The sequence below is a fragment of the Drosophila albomicans genome, chromosome 2R (assembly GCF_009650485.2).
Source record: "Drosophila albomicans strain 15112-1751.03 chromosome 2R, ASM965048v2, whole genome shotgun sequence".
Lineage (NCBI taxonomy): Eukaryota > Metazoa > Arthropoda > Insecta > Diptera > Drosophilidae > Drosophila > Drosophila albomicans.
The window spans coordinates 13,776,654-13,787,051 of NC_047631.2; the positions used below are offsets into that span (position 1 = coordinate 13,776,654).

General features: G+C 39.4%; 1 pseudogene; it reads left to right on the forward strand.

The window, feature by feature from the left end:
- The first annotated feature begins 110 nt into the window (after window positions 1–110).
- Window positions 111–2,746, forward strand: LOC117573376 (fatty acyl-CoA reductase wat-like; annotated as a pseudogene).
- Window positions 2,747–10,398: the final 7,652 nt, after the last annotated feature.

Here is a 10,398-nt window from a genome sequence, read left to right on the forward strand (position 1 = left end):
TCGAACAGCATTAGGCGAACCGGTATTGACTCGCAGCGTCGCGTACACGTTATACCTGTTGAACCGACCAGATGAGTAGTGTTTTTCTTTAAACGAAAGTGAAAAAGGCAATAAGTTTTAGAAAACATGAATTCGACAATAAAAGATTTTTACAAAGATAAGACTCTATTCCTGACAGGTGGAAGTGGATTTTTGGGAAGAGGTAGAATAACTATAAAAATGATAATGCAAACTGCCAGTGTAAAATAAAACATAAATAAATGTAACAAATACATTGAATCAATACGAATGATATGATCAATAATTTTTTTCTCTCCATATGAGTTTTAATAACAAGTATGTGCCTTTTTCAAAAATTAAAAATTATTTTTTGTTTTAAAAAGCAAATTGGGATCGTAGTTTCTCTAAGCGTTACAAATTTTTGAACTCGGGTTTTTATACCCGCTACCCATAGGGTATTATAACTTTGTGCCGACAGGAAATGTATGTAACAGGTAAAAGGAGGCATCTCCGACCCTATAAAGTATATATATTCTTGATCAGCGTCAACAGCCGAGACGATCTAGCCATGTCCGTCTGTCCGTCTGTGTGTCTGTGTGTCCGTCCGTCTGTCCGTATGAACACCTAGATCTCAGAGACTACGAGAGATAGAGCTATAATTTTTTTTCGACAGCATTTGTTATGTTTGCACGCAGATCAAGTTTGTTTCAAATTTTTGCCACGCCCACTTCCGCCCCCGCAAATCAAAAAAATCGAATAACAAGCGTAATTTTAAAGCTAGAGTTGCAAATTTTGGTACATATAATAACAACTATAGTAGTTATGATTCCTGAAAATTTGGTTGCGATCAGATAAAAATTGTCGAAGTTATAAAAGAAATACTTTTGTATGGGCAAAAACGCCTACTTATAAGGGTCTTAGTTACTTTGGCTGACAATCTGGTATATTGAGCCGTCTATGGTATATTTTGAATGCGGTACTATATTGATATACCAAACATACCATTTGGTATATTTTTAGTATTTTTTAAGTATTTTCGGTATATTTTCAAAATGATACCGCAATATTTTGCCTTTATTAAAAATGGGTAGCGGGTATCTCACAGTCGAGCACACTCGACTGTAACTTTCTTACTTGTTTGTCATTGAGAAAGTGCTGCGGGCAACAGAGGCGTCTCGTATTTATGTGTTAATTCGATCAAAGCGTGGAAAAAGTCCACAAGACCGCATAGTCGAATAGAAAACAGATCCAGTGAGTGCTGATCAATATTTCCAAAAACTTTCAATTCAACACAATTTTATTTGAATCCAGTTATCCAAATGCTCTGGAGAGAATTGTGCTCATATCTGGTGATTGTGAAGAAGCAGATCTGGGAATCAGTGCAGAGGATCGTGAGCTGCTCAAGAATGAGGTGCAAGTGGTGATTCACTGTGCAGCCACAGTGAACTTTGCTGAACCTTTGCACAAGGCAGTGGATATTAATACTCGTGCAACTAAGCTTATGTTGAATCTGGCCAAGGAAATGAGTCGACTTGTGGGATTTGTCCACGTCTCCACAGCTTTTAGCAATTGTGTAATTTCACACATTTCGGAACAATACTATCCGGACAATCTGATTGCTGGGGCGGACAAGGTTTTACCGATTAGAAAAGTTCTCGGCGATGTTCTATTAGACACAATGGCATCGACTCTCATGGGCAAGTTTCCTAACACCTACACTTATACAAAGGCTCTAGCAGAAAATGTGATTCAGACCGAGTCGGGAGAATTACCGGTGTGCATCTTCCGACCAGGTTCAAGTAAGTGTCTTCACTGAGTTGATTCGATTCCATTCTAATTGTAACATAATTTTTAGTTGTTGCAACTAACAAAGAGCCGATGTCGGGATGGATAGACAACATCTACGGACCCCTTGCTTTGGTTTATGGTACTGGAATTGGTGTTTTACGAATTGCGCCTATGAATGTGAGAGCTCTAAATCCCATAGTGCCCGTCGACTACTGCGCCAACTGCATTCTTGCTTGTGCAATGCAAACAGCGAACGAATCAGCTGAGAAGAAGCATCGCTCATTGCCTCAAACTATTTATAATTATGTTCCCCACATGTTGTTCCATTAGAACAGGCGCTGTGGTATCCATTCTTACATACTACACCTTTTCTTTGGCTGTTCAAATTAATAGCTATCTTCTATCATACGTTACCCGGTTATGCCATTGATTTAATGTTACGGTTGCAAGGCCAAAAACCCCGAATGATTAAGTTATATCAAAAGGTACACAAAAGTATGAACGCACTCTCCTATTTCGGTACAAGATTCTGGACATATGAAACGATAAATACGGATCGTCTTTGGCAGTCACTTTCTGATGAAGATAAAAAACATTTCGAATTTGATATGAGAACATTCGATTGGGATGATTATTTCACACGTGCATTAGTCGGCATGCGTGTCTATATGGCCAAAGAGGATCCAAGCGATGAGAGTATAATGCGTGCTCGCAAGCACATGAAACGGTATGTTCAACATTATCTATATTTTATAAAATAATTGGTGAGCAAAGGTAATAAGGAATATTTTAATTTTCGTATTCCTCCAGACTCGAAAGACGCCATCGGGTATTACAACTTTTTATTTGCACTTGTGGCATCTTCATTTTTAAATGGCTTGTTGGTTTCTACTTATAAAGGACTAGGCAGCTTTGCCCGAAACATCGTCACCATTGCATTTGTATATAAATAAATTTACTTCCAAAAATGTTTAATATATTAAAATATAATAAAAAGTTATTATAAATTATTAGTTGGGTGAAAGTTGAAGTCTCCTCTATTGCAATTTTATGTAGAAGTGAAATCCAGAGACTCCCAGCTGACAATTTAATACTCTTCTCTTTCGTTCCGAGTTTGGAAAAACTTTTGTTTAAATAGTTTTATACCCGCTACCCGTGGGAGAGAAGGGTATTATAATAGACAGAAATCGCTATATCGTCTCGGCTGTTGATGAAGTTGATGTAGAATATATATATGGAGATGGAGATGCCTCTGTAAGCCTGTTACATAAATTACACTACCCTTCTATCCTTCATAACTACTATAGTAATTATTGTATATGCCAAAATTCGCAACTCTAGCTTTAAAATTTCACTTGTTATTCGATTTTTTTGATTTGCGGGGGCGGAAGTGGGCGTTGCAAAAATTTAAAACAAACTTGATCTGCGTGCAAACATAACAAAGGCTGTCAAAAAAAATTATAGCTCTATCTCTTATAGTCCCTGAGATCCAGTGTTTCATACGGACAACCAAACCATCGAGTTTTTGTCGCAATAACCGGACGGACACTATAAGTCGGAGTCGTTATAATTATAGAATTATATTTCTAAAGTTGCTAGAATATGTGCTAGTTGTAAAGAATTAACTTTGCAAATATGTAAATAATATGTTTCATACATGATGACCACTGAGTTCATTTTAGGATTTATAATTTAATTTAGTCAATAGACATTAAAAAATCGGCCCTAAATTTAGTTATATGTAACTAAATTGCACTAATTACTATAAATAAAACTTCAACGCTTTATAAAGACATATCGACTTCATTACTTTAATTAATTTGACAATTTTATCAAATTCTTTCTTGCCTTGCGTAAGCATTCATTAATAACTAAAGTTGTTAGAAAATGTGTTTGTCGTACTTGCGCCATCATCACTTGCATAAAATGAAACAACTTCCGGCTATGGAACGATATGTGAACAAGCAACACACAAGAGCAGCCAGCGAGATCTCCAACTATGCCAACAGCAACCAGCAACCAGCAGCCACCCTGCTGCTCATTCTGTTTGTACCTGTTGTAGACGCTGCTGCTGTGTCTGTGTGTGTGTGTGTGTGTTGGAGAGACTGTTGCATGCCTCGGTTGCATCTTGCGCTGAATGACAGCAATAAAATCTAAATTACACAATCAAAGTGACATTAGAAATGTCATTTGGTGGCCCTTGAGTATCTGTTTGCTTGTTTGTATGCCTGTCTGTTGACAATGCCAAAAACATGGACTCAGTTGAGTTGTTGGAGTGACTGACAGCGCGGCCCTTCGCTCAGAATTGAGAACTCTGGCCAGAACTCATCATAAATTTCATTTGATTGTCGTGCAATGTCAAGAATCTCAAGTGGAAATTTATGCGACGGGGGCGAAGGGAAAAGCGTAAGGAGAGTGGATCGTGGATCGCAGCTATTGATATCTTTAGAATGCGGCAGTCAACGAGGCGTGTGAGTGATTTGTTAGACAGAGAAAGAAAGCGAGAGAGAGAGAGTGAGAGAAAGTTGCGCCATTTTATGTGTTGTGATAAATTAATTAAAATGAGACAATAACTGCAACGGGAAGCATACTAATTAGCTGGAGACGATCGACAACAGCCAGCAGCTAGCAGCCAGCAATTGTAAGAAGAAACTTGTACAAGATGTCAGCGCAACAAATTTCAATTAGTTCACGCTTCACTTATTAGGCGATGCCGCGGCGCACTCATAAAAAGAAAGTGCCGCCCCGCCTTGCCCCGTCTCGCCCTGCCAGATGCCCAATCCGATGTTCCCATCCGATTCCCATGTCTCTCGCTGCTGCTCCTTTTGCCAATGAGCCGAAGCATGAGCGATGCCTCAGTTGGGAGTTCACTTCGAAGTCTCGCGGCAGCGGCGACATAATTAATTTGTACAACATTTTGCTGTACATGTTGATTGTGATTTTAATTAGGCACAGGGTCGCGTATTAAGCGGCCACCCAAAGCACTTTACGATGAGCAGCGCAGCCTTTGGGGAATTGCCCAGGCAAACGCACAGATACAAATGTATCTTTTGCACTGCAATGAGCTGCGAACGGTGGCAAAGGTTTCCCCATTCGGTTTGATGGCAGTCAAAGTGGCATATCACGCTATTTTCGGGTCCTCATCCAGTCAGTCAGAAGTCAGCAGCTCCGATTACATGTTTTCTGTCATAGATTAGCCGCGGCACAACCCACACTCGCATCCATCCACAATCCACACCCCGTTCCACTTCTGAGTAGAGTTCGCTTCTTTAGTTTACTCTTTCGAGGCGTGTTTCACTTGCGGTAGCGCACATAATTTTCACACTCCCTGCTGAGCATCTGTTGATTTAGTGGAAGCATCTTTTGCTCAAGAGCAGAGAGGGAGAACGCCCTTCACTTCTTCAGAGTATCTGTATCTTGAGCTGTGTATCTGTGTGGCTAAACTGCATATTACTTATGCCACGATGATTTAGTGTGACGCGTGACAGATTTACAAGTTGCATTTACTGCATTCATTTATCATAAATACATATTTAAGCGCTGTCCAATTTGTGCCTCAATAATACATCTAGTTTTCGATCAACCGGAAATCGAAATGCAACATTCTGTATTATATATATATTTATTGTCACCTCGGTGCAATTACCAGCTGTGCATGTTGCATGTTCTTGTGTTGTTGGCATTTCCTGCCACAAGCCATCTCTTCTAATTGTGTCGTCGTTGCATTGGCAACATGCGACTACGATAAGATATTTTTCGCGTAATTATGCCGAGGTGTTGACACAAATATCGCTTGCAGGCCAAATGCGGAAAGCGAAACACAAATAATTTGCCAAGCTAATTAGGCTACAGTTGAATATAATGTTTTTATGACTTTTTAATGCATTTTTCTAAATTTTACATGAATTTTGTCACATTCATTTTTCGGCCAGCCACAAAGTTGCTTTATTTTGATAGCTACATTTTATTTCATTTCACATCATAAACATGCAAATTTTTGCCATGGTGAAGCGCCAACTGAGCTTGGCCATAAAATACGAGATGCAAATCGAAATCAAAATCGAAAACGGAATCGGAATCTGTGTTTGTGTTTGTGTCTGCCACTGAATTTATATCTGTATCTGGATCAGTTGCGTTATAAAACACAAATTCTGTAGGTTGTCATAACAAAACCTCAGCGTCGAGACATTGATTACGTTTCCGTTTCCCCTTTTGTCTTTTCCTGCGGTTTGCTGCGATGCCTTGCGTTTTTATGTGCCATGAAATTAATTTACGATTACGACAATTTAAATTTTTAAAATGACACTAAAAATATGTTAACAACTTGGCTGCTTCGTCGCTGTCGCTGTCGCCGTCGCCGTCGCCGCATTGTCGCAACGAAAGTGTTAAAAAGTCTTTTGCATCTTTCGGGAGCAGCCACAAATGTGGCCTGGGATTTTTGATGAGCTATTGTTGTTGTTGTTGTTGCTTGCTCTGTGCTCTGTGACACATTGTTCTCGTTCGCTTCTGTCTCCGCCTTCGCCAAACGTTATTGAAGTGTTGACTTTATGTTTCAAATTTTGTCTGAAGTCATTTAATTTCTATAAAAAGCCAACATCAAGTTTTCTTCTCCTTTCCTTGAAAAGGGGAGTTGCAAAGGGGGGCGAAGTGTTGTGTCATGTGACACTGACATTTATGCCGCATTGGCGGCAACAACTCATTTCCATTCCTATTCCCATTCTCACTCTCATTCACGCCCTATTGCCAGACAACAAGTTTATGAACTTATTAAAGGAAGTTGTTTCCCTTTATTGTCATAAAAACTCATTGAACCATAAATTTCAGAGGCAATTGCCTAAAGGCTCAGGTGATGAACAAGCAAGTGCACTTAGCTGAAATTTAGATTGCGGAGATTGATTGACTATAGCTAAAAAGTTAAGTACAACCAAAAATAGTTTGTACTTAAATTCGAAAAAGTGGTATTTATCATATATCAACATTCAAGAGAGTAACAAAAACAAAATTAAAGTAAAAAAAAACCGATAAAATTACAAAAATATACCAAAGGCTATATTCAGTATATTGATATAGTGCTACTTTTAAAATATACCATAGAATGCAGAATATATTAGATTATCACCCAATCTTAGACTCTTAGTAATTTTTTCCCCATATCAAGAATATTTATCAATAAATATACATATGAACATACAGGATATACAGGATATCCTGCAGGCACAAAGTTATTATACCCTTCTATAAAAATGTAGTATACAAAATTTAAATATAGAATATTCTGTACACCTAAGTTTTGAAATCATGATAAACACAGAATTGTATTAATTTTAAATAGACAATTTAATAATTTTTAATGTGTTATTTTAAAATCTAATGGCACGGATTAAAGTATTACATTTATGCAAGTTTCTTGTAGTATATGAAGAATTGATTTTTACGTTTAATATATTTTTAAATTTTGCATTAAATTTTGTTTAGTTTTCTTTAGAAACTATTACATTTAACCTATTAATAACTAAAACTTAAAGCTTTAATTCATCATTTCAGTATCTTTAGTTTCACTGAGAATCCATCAGCTAACTTCATTTGCCATTCAAGTTGAAAGCCATTTGGTATTTTTAGAAATCAGATATTTATGATTCATTTATCGTGGCAATTGGCAAAACTCAACTATGCCCAACTTGATGGCTAATCATTAATGCCGAAACACTTGCAAAAACGTGTGAACTCATCCCGGAGCTGTGTCTGATTTGAAAATTATTTATTTATGGCCAAATGGTCGGTCATCGAGTGTGTGTGTGAGTTTGTGTGAAAGGCAATTCAGTTTTATCTCGCCAAATAATATGAGCTTGTCAGCACACACAAATAAACAAATCAGCACAACAAATGATGGATTGGCACATACTCGCACACACTCGCACACACTCGGACACCCATCTCCCCTTCACTTTTTCCCTTTGCTCCTAGTTGCCGATTGCAGCTAGTCAGCTGTGTCAGCTGAGAGGGAGTTGGAAGTGGAAGTGAGGAGTATGGAGTTGCTCAGGCAGTCAGCCGGGAAGCCAAACATCGCCGACTGCGGGTCAAATCCTAAATCCTGGCAGGCAACTACAACAAGGCGACTTTTGCACTTTGTTGTACTTTGTTGCGAGTACACAATCTGCTTCTTTTTTTTTTGCTTTTTTGTTTGGGTGGCTCTCTTTGTTGTAGCTGTTTCTATTATTGTTGTTGCTGAGCTCCTTTTGTTGCCGCATTGGCTTTAAAATGGTCTTTTTTAGCGCAGCGCCGCACTTTATTTTTATTTTCAACACTTTTTGTGGCGCCGCTTCTCGTGGCAGCAGAAGGGAACAGAACTGGAAAACATTCATAAAATATGCATTATGCAATCTAAGCTCGTGTGAGCATTGCTAAATATTTTATGCGCATGTATTGTGTGCAGCACACAGATACACACAAACACACACATGCAGAGCAAAGCCATATTTATTTATATTGGTAGTTTATGGCTTTGTTTTGTGTGCGAGATACAAGTGAATGTGTGTGTGTGTGCGTTTAATCATTAATTTCACAGTCAAATACGAATTAACAAATTTCTTTATGCCAAAAACATTGCATGCTTGAGCGAAGACAAATGATCTGAGCTGCAGGCATTCTTATTTCGAGTGTTTGCCAAAATCCAAAGCCAAATCCAACATTGAGAAAATTATTAAATATGCTTTTAAATAACATGTGCCGTTTAACACATTGCGTTGCTTCGTGTTGCGTTGTTGATTTCATTCAATTTTTAATGCGCTTGTTTGCTGCGCCCCACATAAATTTCAACTTAAATTGCGCGCGCAGTAAAAAATGTTCCACAACCAACGCAAAAGAAATAACACAAATGCAATCCAACTGTCTCGTTCTCTCTCGCGTGTTGCGCCGCCTACTTAGCGCCTGCACAGTGGGTGGCTCGCTCACTCTCTCGCTGCCTTTGCTGTCCTTCTCATTCCCACTCGCTTGCCAATTAGCAGTTGTTTTGTGTGCGTTGCCCGTTGCCCGTTGCGCATAGTTTATTTTGATTTGCCTAAGCAGACGGCTTCAAAATGAATTAATTTCAGATTTCGAAACGATTAAATTATGAGCAAAATGTTTTTTGCCGTTTGCTCTTTGATCTGCTGCCAAATGACAGTGTAGTACTATATGTTATTATGATGACTGTCTGTCGCGTTGTTGTTGCTCTTTCAGCTCTTATTCGTTGTTCTGGCTTTTGTTCTTTTTGGGATCCACGATGTCTTTGTGTGAGTGAGTGTGTGTGTCTGCACAGCGTTTACGGCTTTTTAATGAGCATTATGTGCCTTTAATTTATGTCTCAATTTTGCGCATATTAAAATCTTTATTTTTCGCTTGTTTTTTTCTTCATTCTTTTCTCTCTTTTAAATGTGTTTTTGAGGTGAAAAGTGAGAAGGTTTGGACACAACATATTGCAAGTTGAGTTGTTGTTAATAAGCTGGCAAACAACAATTTAAATTGCTTGCTGCAAAGATTGCATTACTAAAGATGTCCCACAAACACACACACACATACATACACACTCTCATTTATATATAAGTGTGAATAGGAATGCCACAAGAACTTGTCATACTCGTAATGTCCTGACAACAAGAGCTTTATTAGGAAAACGCACTGTGCACTACACAGCTGTCGTCGCCCACTTCCACTTTTCCCATTCCCTTTCCCTTTCTCTCTCTGACATCTTATACAGTGCACAGAGCAGAGCAGACTTAATATCTAAAGCAATTTACAGTTATGAAAATAAGAGACATATCCGCAAAACGACAAGCACAGCAGCAACCACCAGCAACAACAAAAGGAACGAGGCGAGAAACTTCTGCTAACGAAGTAAGTACCCTGGAGGACACTTAAGCGTGCGACCCCACAGACCCCAACACACACACACACAAACACACACATACACAGAGACCCCCACACAGATACAAGCTGAGTTCTGTACAGCTGGCTACCCAACCTGGCAAGACAGGCGGGAATAATGTCGCCAACATTTTCCGAAATTACACACAAATGGCCAAATAAAAGGTGCAAAACTCTGAAATAGTTGCATGCCATGGCCACACAGCAGAGAGAGCGAACATTCACTCACTCACTCTCTGCTGCCTAACACATGCCTTCTCGCTTTCTCGCACTCACTCATTCTCGTACTCTGAGACTGAGTGAATGCGTGCTGCAGGCGGCCATATTGGAAACAAAACTCGCTCTCGCTCTCACGCTCAATTCTGAGCACATTCTGCAGAGGCAAATGAGCGATGTTCATTGGCTGCCCAGGCGTACGTCAATGTGGGCGTGGTCGTGAAGAATGGCTTATGAGTGAGTTTCGTAGTGCAGAGAGCAGACTGCAGAGCGACGGCGCTGTGAGCACAACAAGGAGTGTGGGGAGGGGGAGGTAAAGTGTGGCCAACGAAATGAGGGTTAAATCGCGTGCATAATTTAGCAGTTCATTTCATTCATTTGAGTGCAATGCTCAGGCAACGTGCGCTGTGCTCGGTCTCAGACGATGCTACGTCTAGGTGTGTGTGTGTGAGTGTTTGGGCGTGTGTGTGTGGGCGCTGGCGCAGTGGCAAC